This window comes from Suricata suricatta, chromosome 9 (genome assembly GCF_006229205.1).
Source record: "Suricata suricatta isolate VVHF042 chromosome 9, meerkat_22Aug2017_6uvM2_HiC, whole genome shotgun sequence".
NCBI classification, from domain to species: domain Eukaryota; kingdom Metazoa; phylum Chordata; class Mammalia; order Carnivora; family Herpestidae; genus Suricata; species Suricata suricatta.
The window spans coordinates 5,906,106-5,931,410 of NC_043708.1; positions in this window are offsets into that span (position 1 = coordinate 5,906,106).

A 25,305-nucleotide genomic window follows, 5' to 3' on the forward strand; every position below is an offset into this window, starting at 1 on the left:
TGGCCTAGGATCACTTAGCCAACTAGGAGAAAGACTGAGCATAGAAAACATATTTTTCAGAAGCCTTGCGCAGTTTTTTTTTTTTTTTTTTTTTTTTATCCGATTGCTTCCTTCCAGGTATGAACTACATCTCTCTAGAGGTCGATCATTCTGTGACAGTGTCTGGATATGGACATTTGTTTACTTGAAAGGACCTTCATGGTATGTGAACCCAGGCCAGTTGGGATTTCGGGTGAACGCAAGTCTGGTTTTCATGAAAAGCTTGGAACAGCCTCTGGACCCCTTTCCTTTGCCCAAGAGGTGCGGGTCAAGCAAATCAAGGTTCTTAGAGCCCAGGGACCATGTTCCCAAAGCTGGGGGCTGGAAGCAGTCACTACAGCACCTGCTTTGCCTGGAGCTATGCACACATCCCTCTGTAGCTTACCCTGCCTTTGAGGCATAGGAAGTGTTCCCTCAGAGTTTAGAAATGGAGAAATGCACGTTGGAATTTGTGAGATTCTTACGATCATTGATTTACTTCTTGGTGCTGTGGTTCACTGGAATTTTAATTTATTAAGAATAAAAGTTTCAGGCACCGTGTGTGGCTCAAAGAGTTGAGCTTCTGACTCATGGGCTCAGCTAAGGTCTTGATCTGAGGGTCATGAGTTCAAACCCTGTGTTAGGTCCCATATTGGGCGTGAAGCCAACTTAAAAAATTTGTTTTTAAAAAAGAATAAAAACTTTCTCTACTTTTAATTTTATAATTAGCAGTTTTACTATAGCTACAGGATGAACAAGGACTATTCATATCTATGCTTAGTACACTAACGTCCCTTCATTAACCAACCTCGCTGCACCTGAGTGATGTCCAAACCCTCAGTCCCCTATATATATTTAGGCAGATTTGTATCAACATTGCATTGTTACACTTGACTTCCCCCTTTTTTTTAATTATGTAAAAAAAATCACATTAAGCCGAATCTAATTACTGCAATGTATATTAGAAGCAGGGCACCATCAAAATTTTATTTAAATTAATCAGGTTTTGATTTAAGATATTAAATTCAAATTAATCATGTAAAAATGGAAATGATCCTTGACGTGCCTCCAGCTGTGACTTCAGTCTGTTTTCTCGCGAGTCACTTTCGGGATGTCTTGGGGGGAACATTACAAAAATTCACGCCGGTGCTATTTCAATTAGAGTTATTTAGCAGGACAGATGTAAAGAATATGGTATAATTAAGAAGGAGCTGGTGACATGGCTACAGATTTTCAGGATTAAAAGAGGAAAAAAAAATTCATGAAGCAAAGTGAAAATTGACTACTGGCCATGGTGCCCAAGTTCAAGTGCAGGGAGGTTAAGCCTTCATTAAAGACAGAAAGGAGATTTGTGGAAACAGGACTTCTTCTCTGGAGCTGCCTACAGAATGCTCCTTTGGTTTCAACTTTGAAGTTTCATTAACAAGCTGATATGAACTGATATTGCATTTCGTATCATTTCCGAAATTATCTTTCCCCATGGCAATCATAGCCATTGACTAATTTGGTTCTGGGGCCATTAGAAAACTACGAGAGTTCAAATAATACCTCAAGACCCACTTTAAATCAAATCAAATATATCTGCCCGTATGATACTGCATACATAGAGCAATTTATTTTTTATACTCAGGCACATATATTAGGTATGATTGCATCGATCCATTCCTAAGGTAATGCTAATTTTTCATATTTATAATATGGAGGGCAGACTACGCTGCGTTTGTAATCCATGGGCTCATTTCTTAGAACTCTTAGATGGCGTAGGTAATAGTCCTTTATTCACGGATGATAAGTGCTCATAACAGTTACACAATTTTCCCAAAGCCTCATATAAAACCAGACACTGGGGACTAGAACCTTCCCACTCTCCTGGTCTGCCCACAGCAATGTACTGCTGCCGTCCATACCCTCGGTAGCAACCTCACCTCTGGGAACGTTTGGTTTTTAAGGCCTCAGAAAGCCCCAAAAGTCAGAATATGATTTTAAAGCCCATTTGGGGCACACCTGATCAGAACCTAAATCCTGGAAATGCTCTTACTGTTCTGGGGCCCCTCGTCTGTTTCCAGTGATTTGGCTGTGCTCCAGAAAGGGACTGGGGTAGGGGGTTTCCTACTAGAGGATGTGACTCAGCCTGGGTTTTAGAGCCTCAAATAATCAGTATTTCCATGTAGAGATACTATGTGTATCCTTTCATGCCTGCTTGAGAAACACTGCCTGCTCCCAGGGACGTCACCGGGCCCCTCTGTCCTTCCCTGACCGGCCCGGGGCCCTCGGACTGAGGGGCACCCCTCTGGCCCAGGACAGCCCTGGAGCACCGGGACTAGCCAGACCCTCTTTCCCACGCCAGTCTTCACAGTATAGGCAGACTTGGCTCCTTCCGCCCTACCTTGGGCTGGACCCTTGCCACAGGCCCGACTCACTGACATTCGTTACATGTTCACAGCTAGACCGTGAGTAACTCCAGGGAAGGAATGCAAGCCTGTCTCTCATAAATAAACTTATTTAAAAAATATCAGGGACCATGTCTTTTTGGTCTTAGGATTCTTAGATTAGCACGGGGCACGGGACCCAGTAGGAACCCAGTAAATGTGCAATGAGGAAGACGGAGAGGGAGAGAAAGAAAGAATTAGTTTATGAATGTTTCCCCCCACGGAGTTTACAGAGCAGGTTCATCATGAATCAGGACGAAGAGGCAGGCAGGAAGCTCTCCTCTCTCCATCCCCACCTCCCCTAAGTGACCTTCCAGTCGAGGCAATGGTCCCACCGCATGGACAGCAACCTCAGGTACATCTCACACGTGTGCCTGGACTGATTCTGGAGTTGTCACAAGGAAGTGATTCATTGAAAAGTCTTACCTCCCACCTCTGTGAGATAAATACATGTAATTCCTCTTTCAAAATCACGTTTTACTCTTAAAAAAAAAAAAGAGAGTCAGGTGGGAGGTTAAGATAACTTTTTTTTCTTGGTGGAAAATGGTCTTTGTCAGTTAAACCCTGTTGTTGATTTCTCAGAAATCCAATCAATCCAAGAACTGGAACGTCTCAAAGACCAGGAAAACAATTTTCTTCCGGACTGCTCTGGCTTGTATGTCTTACTTTACGCCACAGTCTCATAACATGCAACACGGCTAACGGAAAAGGGCCCTGGACAACGTGCTTGACCCCTCACAGCCTCAGTTTCTCTCATTGACACCTGTCATTTTGGGGGTCAGATTTCAACCTACCCTCATGCTCTCTGTCTCCTCCGAGTAGGAGTGTCACGATTGTCTCTTGTTGCAAGGGGCAGTTGCTGAGTCCCCACAAACTCTTAATAGACCAGGTGCCACTGGGTGGCTGGGGCTTAGAATTTACCCAGAATTCCCCAGCTCTGCAAAGCTATTGTGGGAAGCGATTTGTGCCTCGCTGGCTTGAGTTAGGATCCGGCTTTGTTACTTAGTTTCTGTGATATTGGGCAAACTTTTAAAGTTTTCTGATCCAAGATTTCCTCATTTGCAAAATGAGGTTTGTGATCTCCTTCTAGAAGAAAAGTTTGCAAAGATTCTATGAAAAGATACTAGGCTTCTCAGGCCCTATGTTTTATCACTGCCTTCCTTGCATAGTCCTTAAACATGCCGGGTAGGTTTCTGCCTCAGGGCCACTGCCCTGTTCCCTCAGTTGGTGACATTCTTTTCTCTGTCATTTGGCTCTGATGACCTCAGTCCCTTGTCAGAGACTCCCTGATCATTTTCTCCTGCCACAAGCATTTTCTGTGCCGCTATCCACGTTTACTTTTCTTCATACCAGTTTTTACTTCTTTATTTCTCTATTCCCTTCTCCCCAGCCCACCCGTAGAGTAAGGACTTTCTCTCTTATTCACTGTTGTATCCCCAGGATTAAAAAAAAAAAAAGTGCCTGGCAAGTAGTAGGTGCTCAGTAAATATCTGTTAAATGAAAACCTATGTCTGAAATAAAGTAGAAAATTGGCCCAGAAAACACAAGCCAACCTGCATTCTATGAATCTCCTTTTTGGAGCAAACCCTGAGTCCAGCAGAAGAGAATGGGACCTTTACCATCCCATCCACTGAGCCTGGGGATGTGGGCACCTAAGTGCCCTTGGGTGTGAGACAGCACCCCCAGAGACATAGCACCCAGAGAGACAGGGAGAGACACCCAGAGAGAGACCCAGAGGGACCGAATCATGGGGCAGAGAAAGTTACTGGAAGGATAAAACAAGAGAAAACAGAGAAAACAGGGGTGAAGAGGGAGTGGAGCGGGGAGGGGAAGTCACGTGTGGGAGGCTAAGCTGGGAGGGCTCCCCGCTCACTGTCCCCAGCCCATCCATCCAGAGCCCGTCTCGCACCTGAGCGCAGGGAGAGCTTTGCGTCATCGCCCTTGGCTCCTGGGAAGCCCAGCTCTGCCCTATTTACTCAGCTCTCCTGGTCAGGGCGGGGCTCCTCTGTGAGCACAGCATCCCGGAGTGCCCCCCCACCCGAGGCTGGGGACAGCTAATTAATATTGGGAAGGCCTTATTGGCTCCTGCTAATTGCCATGGCCCTGCAGGTGTTGGTGTGTTGTCCCCGGCCCCCTCCCCAAGTCCAAGCCCCCAGGGGCCACATCCTACTCCAAGTGGAGGTTGGCGAACGTCAAAGTGAAAGGTTCACCACATCTCTGCATCAGGTCTGGAAGTCGTTAGAAAGAGCAGGATTGAGTACGGGCTGCCTTACGGTGCCCAGATAGCCTTGGGGCATGGAATTCTCACCCGTATAAGCCCTATCAACCTCATGACAACACTGCCAGGGAAGGGCTTCTGCTAACTCCTCTGGAAACTGGGGAAACCGAGGCTCCCACGAGCCCTGAGGATGCCACGGGCAGCTGCATAAACCAGAGTCGGGGTCGAGGTTGATCTGATCTCACATGCCCACACCTGCCACTACCCACCTCTGTCGGCAGGACAGAGCCCCGAAGTGGCGTGCCACCTTTGATCTACAGGCCCAGATTCATCTACTGAAACCCTGAGGCCAGATGTATTTCAGAAATCAGAATTGGGCCCCTTTTAGGAAGTTAGCATAGCTCATCACTGTATACTATGTAACACCCCCCCAGGACTGGGGCAGCACCTCCTGAGAGAATGCGTTAATACTTCTGCAGCAAAATGTATGAAGAGCCACACTATTCGAGGGAAAATAAGGACTATGGACAGACTTACATTCGTTCTGTCAGTTGAGGTCAGGTTTTGCCACCAGATAAATCATGCAAATGAAGTTTTGGAATTGTGACTATAATGTTATGGGTCAGTACAGGCTAGGAGGCAAGAGAAACTGTTTCTTTTTTGTTCCACGTGACGGACAGCACATATGGTAACAGTTTCACTTTATAAACTAGATGTCATTTGCAAGTAGAACACAGGTGCAGAGCAGAGGCTAACAGAGCAGTGGAGGGACCCCTGTCAGCCCAGCCAGGTTCTGACGTTACTCTCATGGACATGTCACCCAGCCTCAGCATCCGTGGGGACTCAACCCTGCCCTCCTCCCGGAGAGGCAGCTTGAACCCAACAAACGCCCAGAACAGGGTCTGATGCTCGGTGAATGTTCCACGAACAGTGTCTGTGATTGTCATAGACACTAGGACAGTCGGACCAAACCTCTATTAACTGAGCGGATAGATGGGTGTACCCTGGACATTCGGGAAATGCTTGTCCATTTCTCCAAACCGTCCTCCAGTCAGGGTCTTGGCAACATGGTGCATTTAAATTGGAGACGTTTCCAGATGGGCCCCAACCCGTGCACAGTTGTCTGTCATCCAGGCTTGTGGACCCCCCTGTCACAAACATGGAGGGAGGAGGGAGGCAGGCATCATAAGGACTCGGTGCTTTTTCTAAGACTTTGATTCAGAGCATCCTCTCTAAAATCCGGAAGAAGCTTTTACCCGACTCAAGGCGGCTTACAAGAAAGGAGTAAGCGTCTCTCCATATTTAGACCAGCGATCTCACCGCAGGTCTGCACGCGCGTGGGAGAGAGGCTACTTTGTCAAAGCCCCAAGAAAACTTCTTCCTCCTATCTGATAGGGTTGCTACTTCCTTTACAGTGTGAAGAGCCGGGGTGTGGCTCCCAGCTCCCCAGCCACGTGGCCAAGGCGAAGAGCCAAAAAATAGGCCGGGTTTGCACAGAGGAATACCAAAGGCTTTGGTTACATAACCAGGTACAGTGCATGCCAGTTCAAGTTTACGGGCGGGTGGGAAGGAAGGCAATCCCAGGGCTTCGAAGCTGGCCTCTGACTAGTGCTTGTCTAGTCCCAGCAGCTGGAAGCCAAGCCTCCTGCAGGGTGAGCACCCAGGAACCCTCCCCGAGATGGGGTGAGTGTGGACTTTCCTTGTGGAATCCCGGCTCAGAAAGGATTCGCTGTCTCAGCTGCAAAGTGGGCCACCTGTGGCCACATCACAGAGCCTCGAGGACATCAGGGTCTCAGGCACAGACGGAATCTGACGTGCAGCATTGAGTGTTCTGACCCTGAGTGTTCACGGTAGTACAAACATGATCCTGTTCAATCCTTTTCCACAGTGGCGTCAATTGCTTTCACCTCCGTGGTCCAAGAGGGATACCGAGACACGAATGTCTTGAAGTGATTTGTGTAAGACCACAGGGTTAGCAAGTGCTCCAACCAAGGCCAGGCCTCAGGGCTGTCTGACTCTGGGCTCACATTAATTCCACTCTCAAGGTCAGTGTTAAAACTAAAACAACAGGATCACCTTGGTTCTGTCAGTAAAGCGTCCGACTCTTGATTTTGGCTCCAGTCCTGATCTCTTGGTTCTTGAGAATGAATCCTGATCAGAAAAGCATGGATCCTGCTTGGGATTATCTCTCTCCTCCTCTCTCTCTGCCCCTCCCCTGCTCTCTTTCAAAATAAATATGGAAAAATAAACATTTAAAACCAAAACAACAACAAATAAGCAAATCATGGATACATAGCAATAACAGCAAGAAAATAATGATTCTTCATAACAAAGTGTTCAGCGTTGCAAAAATATTAGGGGTGCGTATTCATTTGAAGTGTGCACAGTTCCCTGCCCCGATAGACAGTCAGCAAGTAACTGCTGACCTAACGTGCATTCAGATCAAAACTTCCCTTATAGACTCTAGAGGTATGGAATGCAAAATTGGACATTCCCTGAACCAACGTAGACAGTGCGGCCTCAGTACATCTCAGATGCTCCACCTGGTGTGGCCCTGGGGCCTGGAGGGGAGAAGCTTGACCCCCGAGGTCTTGCCGAATGGGCACCTGTGTCTTTAATGCAGCTGCTGGCTCTTGCCTTTCCTGGGCTGAGCACAGCAGCTGCACCCCCCGCCCCCCAGGCCCAGGCTGCCTGTTTTGCACAGCCTCTGAGCCCAGCCTGGCTGCTGCCCTGGGAGTCTCTCGGCCACAGGTGAGGTTCCTCGGCCCCAACAATGCCCAGGGGGCCAATCAGGCTGGGCCTGCATGAGGTAAGATGGAGAGTCGCCCTGTGTGCCCTGGGCTCTCTTGGAAATCTCAGCAGATCAATGTCACTGTGGCTTTTAATTACCCCTCCTAGGCCTCATCATTATTTCATGGCCTCTAATACGCCCAGCAGGCAGCCCTGGGTCCAGAGATAAACAGCCACCCAGCCTCCCACATGCCCACTGTGGCCTCCAGCCCAGGGGATGCTGGCCTGACAAGGTCCCAGCTCTATTCAGTGCTGACTGTGTTGATGTTTAGAGCCTTTGAGTGCCTTGTAGCGGCCTTCCTTTCCGAAGCACTGGTCACTGCGGGCCTACTGTGCGCCATACATTGGAGTCTGGAGGTACTGCATTGGGTCCCGCATGGCTTCTCCACAAGTCTTCCCTGTCCAGGTCCTCTGGTCACCACCGACTGTCCCCTCAATGCTTGCAGCCATTCTCCTGGAGCAGTGGAGAATTATTTTGCCCTATTTTGGTGATGCCTGGAGACTTTTCCATCACCACGCCTGGGGGAGGACTACTCCTGGCATCTAGTGGGTGGAGGCTGGGGTGCCGGTGAGCTCCCCCCAGGGCACAGGACAGCTCCACAGCCATAAATGGTCTAGCCCCCAATGTCACTGGAGCCAAGGTCAGGAACCCTGGCCTGGGAACAAACGAGGTCCTGAACGCGCTCCGTGTCAGACTTCTCGTTTCACCAGTGACCTTCCAGGCAAGCCCTACCTCATGTTTATTCTTTATTCAGTGAAACCATTCATGGGTCACTGGCTCCTCAGCCCTCCGCTCTGGGCACCCCAAAGTTTTCTCTTCCTCTCTCCGCCTCCCCACTAGGTGCTTAATCCCATACATGGTTATGACTGTGGTTGACGTTCTAGGACTTGAGAATGATTGGAATCTTTAACTAAAGAGTGTGTCCACACTGTAAGAGGGCCCCTCTGTCTCAGGAAGGTGAGGGGACACCTCTTTGCATGGGCCAGGGCTCCAGGGTGCGGAAGTATGGACACTCAGCCGCCTGCCCGCTCCATCCCCTTAGGCACACAGAACCACCTTTCCGGATCCCCGGTTGGGACAAGTCGTCGCTCAAGAAATACCCCTCGTGTGGACATGTGGACAAGCTCATCCTGAGGCCTGTGATGGGAAAGGAGAGTTCAGACTAGCGGGTGCCGGGACATCTCCCAGAGGCTGAGGACGCCGGGTTCTCATCCTTTAACCCTGGCTCCGGCCAGAAGCTGGCTTTGTGGACACTGGCTGACCATCACCACCACGTGCTGCCAAGTGAGGCCCTCAGAGATGCCATTCTCATCTCAGGAGGCTGACCAGAAACACCAAAGTGTCATCAAAAGGCTTAGCCAAGATGATCTTGGAAAACTTACCTAAGGAAAACAATCCTTCTTTTTCTCTAGCAGAGAAGGGAAGAGGCTAGCCGACTGGCCCAAGTTCACCAGCCAAGAAGCGAAGGGACCAGGAATCTCTGAAAACGTGGGAAAACTCATCCAATGGACAGCCTTACTTCTTGCTCAGAAGTCAATTCAATGTATTTTAGTAGCTCAGCGCTCTGCTCAGCACCAGGCCAGACCCAGGACACTGAGGAAATAAGCCTGGTAGGGACGAGTGACAGCTGCCCTGTCCTCAGGAAGGGCCTGGGGGAGCAGGGGCCCTGCGGTGACAGGCAGGAGGTCCTCTCAGAGAGGCCAGTGGCTGCCAGTGATTCACAACTTCTTTCTTAATTTTGCTATCATGAGATGGATGCTTGGGGATCTCAGGTCAGCACCCGAACGTCAAGCGTGCATACTTGACAAACTCAGAGAGTTTCCCCTGTTTTCTGCATTCCGACCGCCACACAAAGTCCAGAGTCTTCCGTGGGGACTTTCTACTAACTGGCCCATCCCTCGAGGTCCCTTGCAGGTATCTGCACCTGGAAGGATGGGGGCAGGGGACAGACCTGTCATTTGGGGTGAGTCACTTAGTCTGCCGAGTTCCATGATCTTAAATTGGAGAAACTGAGAAAACAAAAGACCCATCTCAGGGTGCTGATGGGAGGGGTGCTGGCCAGCGCTGGGAGACAGGGACTCACCACTGTGGCTGGACCAGGGCAGGCCCGGAATCCCAGGAGCCCAGCAGCTGTTTCCTGCTTCTGTGCATTTGCGGCCCTCTCCCTGCTGGCTGCACTTTGTCCAGTATGGATGGCAGAGGCGGCCCAGAACTTTGAAGAGCTTCTTCACCATGCAATCCAGAGTTCCAGTGGGTTATAAGAGCACGAGAGGAGAGATCCTAGCCAAATTTGAGGCACCAGTCCCTCCTGGGGCTGCAGCTTGGTATCTGACATTTTCCTGCCAACGCACGGCAGACGTTGGTGACTGTGGCAGACAGACGGTTCTAGAAACAAGGGGTTAGGCCTTCTCCCAGTGTCCTAAGGGCTGGGATGGTCTTCTCACGTAACCCTCATGGCAGAAGTCCGTCTGGGACCCCTCCTGAGGCTGTTTAGACTGAGGCTGCCTCTGAACAGGATCCTCACTGGGTTGTTAATCTTTCCCGTTTCCAAAAGGAAACTGAAGCTCTGATGTTTTTATTTGGTCAGGAAGATGATTTGTTAGCGAGCTGATCCTTGATTAGTCAGCCTTCTGAAATGAGGGGGAGAATTATTTGTATTTATTTAGGTAAGCATTTATACAGAAATAACCCGTCACAAATTCAACTTTAAAATATTAGGATTTTTTCCTAATGTTGAAATAGAGAGAATATGAGAGAGAGAGAGAATATGAGAGGGGGGACAGAGGGAAAGAATCTTAAGGAGGCTCCACACTCAGAGTGGAGCCCAACTCGGGGCTCAAACTCACAAACCATGAGATCATGACCTGAGCTGAAATCTAGAGCCAGAGGTACTCCTAGAATAATTTGGATTTACCTTATTAATATTCTTCCAGGAATATATTCTAGAAAATGTGAAAAACAAATGTAGGAATTTAGATGCTAGCCAGATATATGTATGCATGCGTTTAAATGTTTATTTTTGAGAGAGAGAGAGAGAGAAAGAGAGAGAGAGAGAGAGAGAGAGAGAGAGAGAGAGAGCGAGCATGAGCAGGGGAGGGGGCAGAGAGAGAGAGAGGGAGACACACAGAATCCCAAGCAGGTTCCAGGCTCTGAGCTGTCAGCACAGAGCCTGATGCGGGGCTCGAACTCATGAACAGTCAGATTGTGACTTGAGATGAAATTGGACACTTAACCTACTGAGCCACCCAGGCGCCCCTAACTAAATGTGTTTATTAAATTTTCCTCCTTCCCTCTCTCTCTCCTTCCTTCCTTCCTCCCTTCCCTCCCACTTTCCCGTATTCAATGTCAGAACTGTGTATGATGTTTAGGGAGGAAGAGATTCATAGTTGTTGAGGACCTACACAAGGGTTTCTGCCGAACTTTATGTGTTGTCAAATGTCCTCCTCATAATTGCGCTCTGAGAGAAGTATGACTTTCCCACTTCTGCACAGATCTTCTGATTTGCCAAGGTTCATGGAACTTACAAGTTACAGAGCTCAGATTTGCCCCAGAACAGTCTGACCTCAAAACTGATGCTCTCTTCTCCGAAGGCACACTCATGAGGTACCCGGAATAAGTGAGAAGCCCAAAGGTGAGCTGCCCACTTGGTGTTCAACTGCACTAATGGAACATTTTTAACTTTAACTGCAATTTGAAGTTTGGATTATGGAAGGATACTTCTGGAAGTGTTCCCAGAACGGGAGTGGCAGACATGGTGTGACATTTGAAGCTGGATAACCAAACCCTGAGATATTTCTTGTGGCTCCTCAAAAAAATAGATTCTTCCTTATGCTACAGAAGGCACAGACTGAACTCTGGGAGTCCCTGGTTGAAATGTGGGGATCTTACTGAGCCCTGGGGGTCTCTCACTGAGTTCTGGTGGTCTTTGACTGAACACTGGGGGTCTCTGGACTAAACTCTGGGGGTCCCTGGTTGAATGCTGGGGGCCTCTGACTGAGCTCCGTGGTCTCTGTCTGAACTCTGGGCATCTCTGGACTGAACTCTGGGGGTCTCTGAATTCTGGAGGTCTCTGACTAGACTCGGGGGTCTATGACTGAACTCCGAGGGTCTCTGACTGAACTCTGGGGGTCTCTGACTGAACTCTGGGGGTCTCTGACTGAACTCTGGGGTCTCTGGCTGACCTCTCCAGCTCTCTGGCCGAACTGTGTCCTTAGGGCCCCCCGCCTGCCCTGGGCCAGTTGTCCGAGAGCCCTGTGGGGCCTCCCCGCTCTCCTTCCTCCTCAAGGTCTCTCCTTCCATTCTGTGTGTTTTGATAACACCTTCATAGGAACCCCTCACACCTTCCCACCACCCGACAGGTTAGTAACGCTCACACCTTGTTCCCACATCTGAGCTTCCCCCTGAGGCCGCAGGTCAGCAGCTGTTTCCCCGGCTGACAAGCTGGCAAACGGCCCTCAAGCCCCTGGGTCATTTCCTTCTCTCCTTTTATAATGTTCAGCCTCTCACAGGACTTCCTTTTCCACTCACTCGAGTGCACTTTCTTATCTTTGGTTTTGATAGATCTTTTTAACATGGTAGAAGGAACGGGAACTAACAAATACCTGTGAGCTACAGACTGTAGGAAAACACTTCACCGTCACCACTGTCCCCCAGCCTCCATCCTGGAGACCTCCCTAGGCTACGCAGCTCAAAGGAGCACTTGGACCTAGCCGCACCCTTTGCTGTTGGAGCTCCTGGCTCGGGTCCGTAGACTTGTGCTAGAATGCTCCATTTTGGAGGAAGCTCAGGCAGAGCAAACCACAAGCCGCGGTGTCAACTGGTGAAACGCCCACCCGAGTGTCTGAGGAGGTGTCTCCCGGGCAGCCACCTGCACATCTGCTGGTGGCTGGGGACGGGGCATCAGCGGGGACGCGTTCGAGCAGGAAGTCCGCTAGGCCTGGTGCCAGCTGCCACTGCCATGTGGCTGACGTTTGTCCCAAGATAATGGAGAACACGGCCTTGGTGCCCTGATGCTAAACTTGCATGTTTCGGCGTCAATCATCCTTAAGGTACTTTTTTGAGAGGGGCCTGGGTGTAAAAGCACGTCCTCTAAAATACTAGATGGAAGCCTATCTGACAATAAATTATATTAAAGATGATAACATAAAAAATAAGATAAAATAAAATAAAATAAAATATTAGGCTTAGCAAGGGATTCTGTGGAGGAATCCCACCCACAGGTCCTCACCAGGGAGACCTTGACCCCTATCGCCTGGGGCCCCGCTGCCCAATCCCGAGATCAAAACGTTCACAGGGCAAAGCCCTTTGCCACCCAACCAACACGAGGATGGAGACGGGAGAGGCAGGTGGGAGCACCCATCGTGCCCCCAACGCAGAGCAGATAGCCTGCAAGGAAGAACGGAGATAAACACCATCAGCCCAGGCTGTTTTCATGAAGGTGTGGTGGCAGCCTCGGAAGCTAAGTGTTCCTTCTGGTTGGACTTTCTAGAACTTTCGTCTCCGTTTAGGAGGCGAACATCAAGGCCCATGTCCATCTTCCTCCACAGGCCAGAGGGTGACCGCATGCGTCCGGTCTGTGAATGTGGAGTCCACCCCCTCCAACCTCCCTCCTTGTACCTGTTGACTGAGGAGAGAGCTCTGCCTCCTCTCATGGGTCAGGACTAGCCGTGATGCTCGCCACTGCTTATCGCTGATTGGAAGGGAGCCGGGGACCCGTTTGCAAAGCCTGCTCGCAGGAACCCGGCTTCGGTGGGGACGTTCTCGGAGGAAGAGAAGCGGGGAGGCTGGAGGTCCCTGGGGTGGGGGCAGAGAGCCGGGCCCTTCACCCCAGCTTCTGGGGCTCCTCAGACACCAGGAATTGAGCCTTCAGGGGCCCTCGGCGAGTATGTGTCCAGAGTGCCCCATCCAACAGGTTCCTGCTCATTTGAAATAATTAGGCTGACATCTGGGGGTGATTTATGACTGTAGTTCACTTGACACGACAGCGAAACTCCACATTCGGCAGGGCGATGAAGGCCACGGAGGCCGAAATGTGAACATGATACTATGAAGCCTCAGGAAACGCATCTATGAATCACGTCGCACATCCCTGTGGGGATTTCAGGTGAATGTTCTCAAGTTGGCAGCATTTTAGACTCCAGAACCAGTTTTATGAAATGGTCACAAGGGAAAAAAAAAACACAAACAAAACAGACTTTAAAAATGGGGAGGGGCGGGAGGAAAGGGGAACTTAGTGGAGGGTCCCTGTCTCTGCATGTGTGAATTCCAACTGGGAACCGAAGCCAAAAGGAGAACGTCTTGGCCAGATGGATTCTAATAATAGTGGGCAGTTTACCGAGCGCTTACCATAGTCCAGGTTCAATGCTGGGTGCTTTGAGGAAGGGTCTCATTTGATTTTTGCAAGAGCGTAGTGGATGAATCCACATTACAGGTGAGACAATCAAAGTACAGGGAGCAGACATAAGACCTGGGGTTGCTGGGCTGTCTGGGGGGCGGTGACAGGCATCCTGGGGCAGGCTGACACACCCCCTTCACTGTCTGGGCTGAGCAAGTGGATGTAATATAAGAGAAACCAACAGCCTGTCTTCTCTACCAACCTGCCAACGGGGCCTCAGTGTCAGCGTCTGTAGAATGGGCATGATGATAACATGTGTCAGAGGGGCCACCGGGATAACATGTGACTTAATCTGATAAAAGTGTCTGCCTACCACAGTGCTGAGTGCCTAGGAGCCTCTCAAGGCTTGCCAGCTCCTCCTTTTTCCTTTTTTAACGCCTAGAGAAAGTGCGCTGAGTCTGATTTGACTCAAGTCTGCTCTCAGGACCCAGGTGTTACTTTATGTTTGAATGCTAACTTCAAGCTGTGTCTGCAAGTGACTGAACGCACGGGGGGTGAATCTTTGGCTCGTGCCCAGTTGGGCAGTAGGCAATGTTTCGATCTTTACATTTTGGTGGCCCAAGACAAGACTGATTCGTGACCAATGTTTACTTGCCAACACTTTTTAAGTTCTCTGGAAGATTGTTCATTTGGGGGCCGGCCATGGTCAATCACAATTATAATCTGTGATCAGAAGTTACCCTGAATGAGCAGAAGGATGGGGTGCCTTTGCTCAGGGCCTGAGCTGCTAGAAGCAATGTACGCATCCCTCCGTCCAGGCTTAGTTCAGCCCAGGAGGGTAAGTCCCAAACTGTGTCACCAGCCTCTTTGAATCAGGCCGGGACACCCAACTTCTTAAAAGCCCATGGCTTGGCCATGGAGTGGCACATCCACTCTGCCGACGTCATTGGCAGTTCACACTAGCATTCTGTGGGAATGGCCCTGGGCACTTAGTAGAGCACTCAAAATAAAATTAACTCATGATTGATTAAAATAATGCAAATAATGCACGTTGCGAAAAAAGTAAAAAAATATATATATAAAGTGGGCATGTAAGGAAAATTCTCTTCTCCTTTGCATCAGGGATAATCACTGTTAATTGCATTTGTCCTTCCAGTAATAGACTGTGCATTACCACGAGTGTGCGGTACACTGTCACACTCCTTACTTCTTTATGCGATGGACAATTGTTTGTTGACTGCATCAGTGTGTATACAATGACCTCATTTTTTTCAAGGCTGTGTGGTTCTGTTGTGAGTGGATGTATTATTATAGTATTTAATGACTCCTGTTCATTTATTTTATTTTTTAATTATTATAAATGTTTTTAATGTATATTTATTTTTGAGAGAGAGACAGAGTGTGAGTGGGGGAAGAACAGAGAGAGAGGGAGACACAGAATCCAAAGCAGGCTCCAGGCTCTGAGCTGTCAGCACAGAGCCCGACGGGGCCCTCAAACTCACGAACCGTGAGATCATGACCTGAGCCAAAGTCACATGCTTAACTGGCTGAGCCACCAGGTGCCCCTATTCTATTTTTTAAAATATTTTTTCAAGTTTATTTATTGATTTTGAGAAAGAGAGGAAGAGAGCAAAGAAAGAGTAGAGAGTGAAGGAGAGAGAGAATCCCAAGCTTCCCGGATGCAGGGCTCGGACTCACAAAACATGAGGTCATGGCCTGAGCCAAAACCAAGAGTCGGACGCTTAACCCACTGAGCCATGCAGACACCTCAATAGTGACTCTCATTTAGATGAACATTCAGGTTGTTGCCGATTTTTTTCCTGATAAAACTGATGCTTCAGTAAACATGTTTTCAGGCATTTTTCAGAAGGTGTGAAAATATCTGTAGAATAAAGACCAGAGCTCTGCACACTTTTACTTTGGGTCAGGTATCTCCATATCGCCCTTTAGAAAGTCTGGGCACATTTAAGCCCTCGTATGGCAGTGTTTATTTTGCACACTCTTGTTAATACTTGTTAAACTCTATAGCCTTCTCCTTTCTGATAGGTGAGTTGATCTCACTGAAATTTAAATTTAAATTGCTTCACCTCTTGGTGAGAATCAGAATTCGATGTCACCACACAGTTTGCATTGTCCCTTATGTCACTTGCCTGTCTGTATCCTTAGTATGTTACAAATATTCTCTCCTAGGGGCTCCTGGGTGACTCAGCCAGCCAAGCATCTGACTTCATGATCTCTAGGTTTGTGAGGCTGAGCCCCACATCGGGCTCTGTGCTCACAGCTCGGAGCCTGGCGCCTGCTTTGGATTCTGTGTCTCCCTCTCTCTGTCCCTCCCTCCTTCACGCTCTGTCTCTCAAAAATAAGTAAATGTTAAAAAAATTAAAAACAAATATTCTCTCCTATCTTATGGTCGCTGGTGTACAAATATTAAAATCAGGCATTCTTAGGTTTATCAAATATTTCCCTTGTTGATTCTTCACGTTAGGTCTCCCTTAGAAATAAGGCCTCCGCGTGACTGGATAAGAAAATGCGCTTTCCCTCATTTTATACAGTGCTTCTCTTCCAACTTTATTTTTTATGAACTTTAAAGCATTGAATCTGTTTTTCAAAAGCAGTGGCCCACCTCACCTGCCCCAAAGTGTGGATCCCCAGGTACAAGTGGGCCAAGAGATATGAAGGAAGACTCCAGAATTGGGCTGTTCTTCAGAGGACAGCAGGATCCCTCCTTACCAGTCCCAACAGGAACAGCAGTGAGAAGACGTGGGGGGAGAGGGCCCTGGTCCACAGCAGACTCAGGGTGCTCTGTTCTGCCACCTTCCTTCCCACTGCCTCTGCTGAGGGTTTCTAAGGAGTACTTGACTGCTGCCATTTCAGAGGGTCTTTATTGGCTGGCTGGTTCACAAGAAACAGAACCCATCAGTCCTTGGAATTGCTAGAGTTGGAGTCTTGACAAAAATACTGAGTGGGTGGGCAGGGGTTTCGTGGGCCCTGGGATTTGCCCGTTAGCCTGGGCAGCCTGGGGTGACTCCAATGTCTGTGGACATTGGGCAGATGGACCTTTGCAATGGGAAGATGTAGGCCCTAGAGGCTGCAGGCTGTGGGACTTGGTGTTTGTCCCTCAGCAAGCAGCAAGGCTGTTTCAGGAAAACCACGTCTGACCTTGGAGGTAGGTCTAGAAGATTCAGAGGCTCTGGACTCTGCCATGAACTCACAGAGAAAGGGGGGACTGTTGGGGTGAGAGGTCCCAAGGTAAACCCTTGGAAACCATGGAAACCAGCCCTGGCATCCACATTCACCCCCTACCAGCCCTGAATCCCGGGCAATCCCGGGATCCTTGAGCCTTGCTTTGAACTCACCTGGAACCACCCTCCAGGCCTCCTTCTGCTCGGAAGCACCATCAGGTCCTTGAGAGAATCAAAGGGCCAACAGGAAGGGAGCTGTCATGGCAAAGAGCAGGATTTCCCTTCACTTGGGGAAAGAGGTTAAAACTGTATTTTAGGGTCATAGCAAGGTTACTGAGGGCTCAGTATGTATAGAAAGTGCTCAGGACTGGTATCTCCGACCATTTCTGGAGTGGCTGGTGTGCAAACCAGCGGTGCATAAAATTCAGTGAGTGCCATTACAGAGCACTGAAGAAGGTCTGTGCAAGCTCTTGGGGGGTTTCTAACACTTCTAGAGGGATAAATGGAGATGGCCCAGAGGGGCACAGGTTTTGAAGGATGAACAGGAGTTTGCCCTGGAAGAAAGAGAGAGAGAGAGAGAGAGAATTCTGGGTGAGGTGACATCACAGGCAGAGAGGTAAGTTTGTAGGGAGAACAAAGAACGTGTGTGTTTGGTGGGACATGGTGGGAGGTAAGAGGAAGCCCAAGCCTGGAGCACCAAACCAGAGCCACAGACAGACCACTGTGACTTCGGGTGGGACGGTGACAGTATACAGGAACAGAGGACACAGGACACTCCAGGGCGGGCACCATGGCTTCTCCCAGGGTTCTGGGGACCAGAAGATTGTGCCCAGTCCCACCCTCTCCGGGTCCCTCCCGGTGCTCCCTGCCTTCCACAGACTAGAACAGTGCTTAAGAAGACAGCCTGCTCCACTCAACCCCAGACCTGTCACTGTCATTGTCCGACTCTGGGCCTGACACTAAGCCCTCTTTCTGCCCTGTTTGCTCACGTAAGAAGTGACAGTATCAGCAGTGCTCTGAAGCAGGTTGCTGGGAACCTTGGGTGGGTTCATCCATGTGCTGATCATAGAACACAAAAGAAGAATTTGAAGACACGTTAGAGTTCCAGCCTCCCGGCAGACCCCGAGAAGCCCCCTAAACACGTGGCAGCAGGAGGGAGGATGTGCCCCTGCCCCAGAGAAGCTCACAGACCAGTGGGTGAATCAGACGTGGGCCAAACAGTTGTCACATGCATTCCTATAAAGCAGGTAGTGGGGAGGGAGGGAGAAATCTAGGGGCACTCCCCAAGGAAAGTGATTAGATTGGACCCTGAAAGGAAGAGCCAGCCTTTATCAGGCCTGAATCAGGAGATCCTGGGGTCAGCCCCCTTTTGGAACTTTCCATTCGCTCCCATAAGGCGAGGAAAGCTGGGCATTCACAACTGGTATCTTCCCTAATCGAGTTGCTTCCCCTGCCTCAACTGGCATCTAAATAATGCAGCTTTGGTGGGAGGTGGGATGGGCAGTAGAAACTTCCGGAATCTCGGTACCCCCTGCATGCTGGTGCCACCTCATAAGGATCTGGGTTGGCTCAAAAGAAGGAAACTTGGTTCAAAATGTATGAGTTCATTTTTATGTTCTACAGAGAAAATTTATTCAGTATGATGCTCAGTAGCGAGTGCCGTAAAACACCTTAATCCCTGGTTGAAGAAAGGTAATACCTTGACAGATGTGTGCCTCCTACTTTCCTCCCGGCCATGTTTCAACAACAAACCTTTATTTCTGCTTCTCGGCTGTAGCAGGGAAGAGAAAAAAATGAGGAGCAATAAAGCAGTCAGAAATCTCAGGAGCCAGGCGGCGATGCAATCGTAATGACAGATTTTTAATGTGGCGGGAGAGATTGACAGGGAAATGTCTTCGGAGCAAACGCTCGCCAGATGGGATGCAAACGGTTTATTGGAGTAGAGAGGTACACTGAACCGAGGAGAGAGCGGGTATAAGGTGGTCTTTCTGGCTGCTGCAAGTAAACACATCAGAGAGAGGGGCAGGGAGAAGAGAGAAGACAATAAATAAATGCATACGTCTGGAGAGGGGGAGCGAGGCATTGAGACGGACTCCGGACGAGCCTGCAGAAAGGGACTGGAGTGTGACTGCTCTGCAGCTGAGTGTAAGGTCCCCCAAAGGCGAGGCAAGGAGGGTGCCCCACTGAATTCAGGGCCAGGGCTGGTTAAATTCTACTGAATCTTGAGGCTCCGTTTTCCTAGAACTTGGAGTGTGTCCGAGGGTGCAGATGTTGGTTCGTGTCCTACAAACAATGTCAGCATCTATAGACCAAGCATGCCAGACAGACAGAGGAAGACAGGTCTCTTCTACAGGGGTTCAGAGAGATGCACATGCATAGCATTGATTAACGGATCTCTGTGTAAAAAAGATAATTTTTTTGTTATTAAAATGTCAAGGGTGGCGTATAAATATATGTGTTTCCCTAGTCCTCTATTCATTCACCATACTATCCATCCATCTATCCATCTATGCCTTTTTCCTTCCTTTTACGATCAGTGTCCAGCCTACGACTCAAGATTCATTCAAAGCAGTTAAAAAATGGTTGTATCCTCTAATTTAAAACTCAACAAAAGCATATGATACCCCTTAACATAGGAAGAGTGAGAAAACCATTTTATAAGATTTTGCAAAGCAATCAAATATTAATAGTACATCCGAGTCCAAACAGATAGCATTATGTGCTAGGGCCACATTTTTTTTTAAAGTATAGATAGCTGTGATAGAAAACAATGACTAAAGCAAAAAAAAAAAATGATTTGTGGGGCATCCTGAAGACCATGTCAATGACACCAATGATCAAACATCTTGGCTCAAGTTCAGGGATTCCAACATTGTCATGAAGCAGCTCTCACCTTGAACAAACCACTTCTCTTTTCTGGCCTCAGTTTCCCCAGCATGTGAAATAAGGTATGGCGACTGAATGAAGCCACCACAATCAGCAGAGGACACGACCCCCCACATCCTTTCGCTGTTAACATTTTAGGGCAGTAGGCACAAGTTTCTGCCAATGGGTATTCTCAAGGCCAACAGTAACATGAAAACGACAGAGTAGTGGAATGGCGGACGTAGGTGGAACGTGCTTTTATAACAAATAATACAATAAAAATACCTTAAAAAATAATCCGTTTGACTATGACAAACTCAGCTTCTCTATAGAAAAATCTATTCAAATGTAAAGAAGCCTCTTCTCCAGCACCAAGAGCTACAACTCTTCTTGTCCTCGGAAACAAACAAATTGAAACTTTGTGTTCCCAGGGACAGCGAGTCAAGTTGAAACCTGCCGTCAGAGGCCCTGCGGAAAATGTAGATCCGTAAGATTTCATGCCAGAGGTTGAGTGCCAGACATCGTGCAGTGGGGCGGGGAGGGGACGGGCAATGAAAACCGTGGTTAAATGGAAGGACGGAACGGGAGAAAATCCGATCATACTCCCAGCCACCCAGACAACATTCTTCTCTGACACTTTTGTGATACTGATCTCAGCCCAGAGGAAAGTCCGGGATGAGGAGCCAAGCACCATGAGCCCGTGGGATAGCAGTGTTGGGACTGGCATGGTGCAAAGGGTGTTCTAAGTCACTTTGCATGTGACTCTCTTTTCCAGCTCCGCAGAGTGTCGAGGGGCTTTAGCGTCTGAAAAATATAAAATAGAAATAACCAAATCAGCGTGCGGCAGAAAGTTGTATCTGTGCCGTGTGCATCTGGCATGTTTACTGTTCACATTTCATCCTTCCCGGTTTTACGGTGTCCGAGGAAATAGCCTGAAGCATCTCCTAATCTGTTTATCTGGGTGTTTGTTTTGTTTTGTTTTTTGTTTGTTTGTTTGTTTTCACTTTTGTCTTAAAACAAATGGCCAAAAATGATTTTTGTTTGTTTGGTTGGTTTTTGTAGACTACTTACTGTTCTTTGGAGCTTTCATATTGTCAAATTTACTTCTTAATCTCTGAAAATCCTGTTTGGCATGAGAAGATTGACTGAGGAAGGACATTTTGGTCCCCAGACTAAGCAAGGGAAAAGGTGTTGAAGACAGACAAATGCGGACAGCTGGATTTTTGGAATATATGCAATAGGGTCTTTGGGTTCAGTAAAAAAGCAGAAAAAAGGGGGAAAAAAAGGCAACGTAATGACTTCTTGATTTCATTCTGTACTACGTCTGCAAATCGATGACGAGATTTTTGAATTCAAAACCAATTCCCACAAGTCATTTCTCTTTTATTTTTCTCCCCACGAGAAAGAACCATGACTCGTGTTGATGCTGTGCTTAGGCTTTGCTCCATCTCTGAGGTAAGTCTACAGCTCAGCCATTTGGGCGGTCAGAGCCTCCAGGGGCTCACCCAGAAACGGGGTGCAAACACAGAAGTGCCAGGATCCATGGGGAGGCCACAGGAGAGATGCTCGTGGATGGGCTCTGCCCACCATCAGGTGCCCTGGGTTATAGCCTCATCATTATCCTACTATCACTGATGAGCAGGAGAACGCTATTGAAACTGCTGCTCTCGAGCTACTCCCCTTACCCATTTCTACAACAACATCTTGCTCCATATTCAGCTTCAACAATTCTGGTTCAGAAATAAAACATCTCCGTCATGAGCGCAGCTCCTATGGTCTGCGAGTCCTCAGGTTCCCTTTGTCTGTACGCAGGACCCAGGAGATGTTCTAAGAAGACATCGCAATGATTTATCCACCTTTGTTCTGCTTCTGTTTAAAAGTGGACTCTCTTGTGGAATGGCTCATAATTTCTGGCAGTGGTCTTTCTCCTCTCGCCACTTTCTGTCATCCTGAGCTGGTGACCCCCTGGAAACACTGTGAGGTGACGTCAGTAGGACTTGAACAGGCTTCAAGTCTTGCTCTATCTTTCAGCAAGTCCCTTCCCCCCAGGGGGCTTCCACTTCCTCCAGCACAGCCGGAGATAATGTCCAGGGTCCTCACCTTCCAGAGCCTGGGACTGAACTCTTCTGTTATGAAAAACAAAATTTGGACAACGACCCAGCACCCATTTTATTTTATTGCCCCTCATTAATAAGAAATGAAATCTGGAGGCTGCCGCCTGGTGAAAAGCCACTGATTTATTTTTTTTAATGGAATCACTAGCTAAGTATGAACCTGCTCTGGGAATCAGTAGTCTTCAATTTCTTTTTTTCATGTTACAAGTAACAAATGCAAAACTTTCAGAAAAAATCTGGAGATGTTACTGCCTAGAAATTGGTATATATCCTGCTAATATTTTAGAAAAACATACATATGAATATTTTTTCTTATTTATACAAATGGCTTCACTCTGGGTGCACTGTTATATAACCATTTTCACTTCTTATAACAGGTTTTTTTTCCCTTCCACATCATTAAATAGACTCCTACAACATAATGTTTAGTTACATGTTTCCGATGTTCCCACCAGAATGTAAGCCCCGTGGGCACAGAGGTGTGTCACCTTGCACCCTGTTGCATTCTTCAGACAGTGCCTGGAGCACAGGAGAACCCCAAGTGAGTAATAATCCAAGTGAATGGATTCACAATTGTCCATCTCGTGCATATATCATAACTTGCTCAGTTTAGGTCTCCTTGCATTATTTTTTAACTAAAAAAAATGTTTGTTTTGAGAGAGAGAGAGCAAGCATGAGCAGGGGAGGAGCAGAGGCGGGGGGGGGGGGGGGGAAGAGAGAATCCCAAGCAAGCTCTGTGCTGATAGCAGGGAGCCCGACATGGGGCTTGATCCCAAGAACCATGAGATCATGACCTGAGCTGAAATCAAGAGTATGACGCTTAACAGACTGAGTCATTCGGGCTCCCCTCTCTTTGGATTATAATTGGAGACCCATGAGAATGGGTTCTGGTCCATTGCGTTTACTGCTGTGGCCTCAAAACTTGGAATAAGGCCTGGTACTAAATAATTGCTCAATAAATGTTACTCAGTGAATGACCACAGTCTTCCAGCACTGGACACTTTTGCTTCCAAATTTTACCATTATAAATACCAGTGAGATGAACATCTTTGTAGTTAAATATTTGTGAATATCCCCAATTTTTAAAGGATACATTCCAGGGCAATATAATTGGAGTGTTAATGGGCGGGCATACGTTAAGCTTTTGAGATTTGCCTCCTGGAAACATGATGTTTTTTGTCTGTTTTCTCTAATCTACATTCAGCCAATGCTATAGACAGCACCTCTTTTCCTGATGCCTCAGCACCAAGAAGTCAAATTTTTAAACCTTATTAAATTGTTAGATGAAAAGTCCTATCTCCTTGATATGTCTTACATTTCTTTGACTATAAGGAGATTTAATATTTTTTATATATTATTTTGTGTTTGTTTCTTCATTTGTTTATTTTTACCTGGTCGGTCTTTTCTCATTATGTAAATTAAAATACAGAAAGCTGTCAGGATGTCTTGGCGAGAAGTAAGCATCATTCACGTTATTATTATGACTCCTATTTTATTTTAGTTTTCCTTCCTTCTTTTTACTGATTTGTGAGAATTTACTATTGTGTGTCATATAAGCATATTTGCATATTACTGGTTGACACATATGATAAAATATTTTGTCCATTTATTTTACTTATTTCATAAATATTTTACTTTTATATTGCCACATCTACCTAGTGTTTTCTTTACCTTTTTTTCTCCCTCTGCTTTTGCAGCTAATTTGTCTTTTGAACTGTGTGGGAAACATTTAATATACTTTTCAGACACATGCAATATTTATAGGATGGATTGAGCTTAAAAAAATACCAGTAGGCTAAATTATATTATTTTTAAGAATCCTACTTTGCTTGTGATTTATAATTTTCAAAGCAGTTTAATGTATGTTTCTTCTGAGTCTTGTGGCTGTAGTGATGGTGAAACATTGATTTCCCCGGTTTTACAGACCAGGTAACGAGAGGTTTGAGCCCAGAGGAGACAACAGGTAAAGGGGATTTTATTATTCTGAGTATAATTTCAGGCTTCTATACATTTTGGCTTTTGCTTTTCCTTTTTAATTTTTTTTTTTTTCATTTTAGAGACAGAGAGCTCAAGCAGAGGAGAGGGGCAAAGGGAGAAAGAGAAAATCCCCAGCAGGCCCCATGCCCAGCACAGAGCCCAATGTGGGGCTTGATCCCATGACCCTGGGATCATGACCTGAGGCGAAGTCAAGACTCAGGTGCTCAACCAAATGAGCCACCTTGGTGCCACCATCTTGTCTTTTTCTTAAGAAGCTTGAGCAAAACCACGATGATGATGGAGGGGAGGGGAGGGGAGACGGGGGAGATACCATGCTAGGTTTGATGGCAGCGTGGTGGCCATCTGGGCTCACCTACGTGTCTGCAGTCCACAGCCCAGGAGGAGAGTAAGATAAGGAAGGTTTCCTGAGTGTCTGTTTTGGGCCAGGATGCTTCCACATGCACAATCTTAGTCCCCACCGCAAACCCAGGCAGTAAGAGTTATAATTTCGGTGTCTTTTATTTATTTATTTTTCCCTTTTTAAAGGACACAAATCTCAGACCCCCAGCCTGCTGATCCGGGTGCCCCAGGACGCACTAAGAAACAGCAGAGCCAAGATTCCTACCCGGAGAGTGCACGTCCAAGGCCCAAGGCTCTCCCCACTCACTGCGCAGCGTTCAGTCTGACAAAACCGGCCCCTGACTTTGAGTGGCAAATTACAGCCTGGTTGTCTAATAGCTCTCCATCTTATGTATTCACTTTTTTTTTTAATTCCTAAAAAATCACTGCAAGTACATCAGCATGGCCCCCTGCCCCCCTCACTGTGGAAGTTTGATAATGTATGTCCTAACCGCTTAATTGATTGATTACCTCACTGCAGCTTCCTGAGGTACCGAATTTATCTCTAATAGCCAGAGTCAGGCTCTGCAGGCAACCGTGGGGGGGACCGGGGTCCCTTGGTGTCGATTTGCTCTTAACTGGAAAGTCATTACCACTTAATACATGTAGATTGTGTTGAAAGAAAATTATGTGTAATGAAATGAGGGAAAAATTAGTGGAGTGTTATGGGCGAAAGCAGATGTTACAGACGAATTATGCTAGCAGAGATAATCACCTTCGTTGGTATTGTGTGTGCTGGGGTGTTAACTGAAGAGGAGGCGGGCACAGGGCTGAATGAGGGTCCTCATCGGCACGGATTCGCCCCTGGGAACCTGCTGCACAGAATGGCCCCCCAGGACCCAGCAGCTGGGCCTCTGTAGCTTGGCCCATGCGAACCTGGGGCCCCTTGGCCCTGCGGTCTCCCAGGATGCCTGGACACAAAGAATCCCCGCACCAGTCTGGGGAGAGACAGAGCGGAGCAGGCAGAGAGGTCTCCTG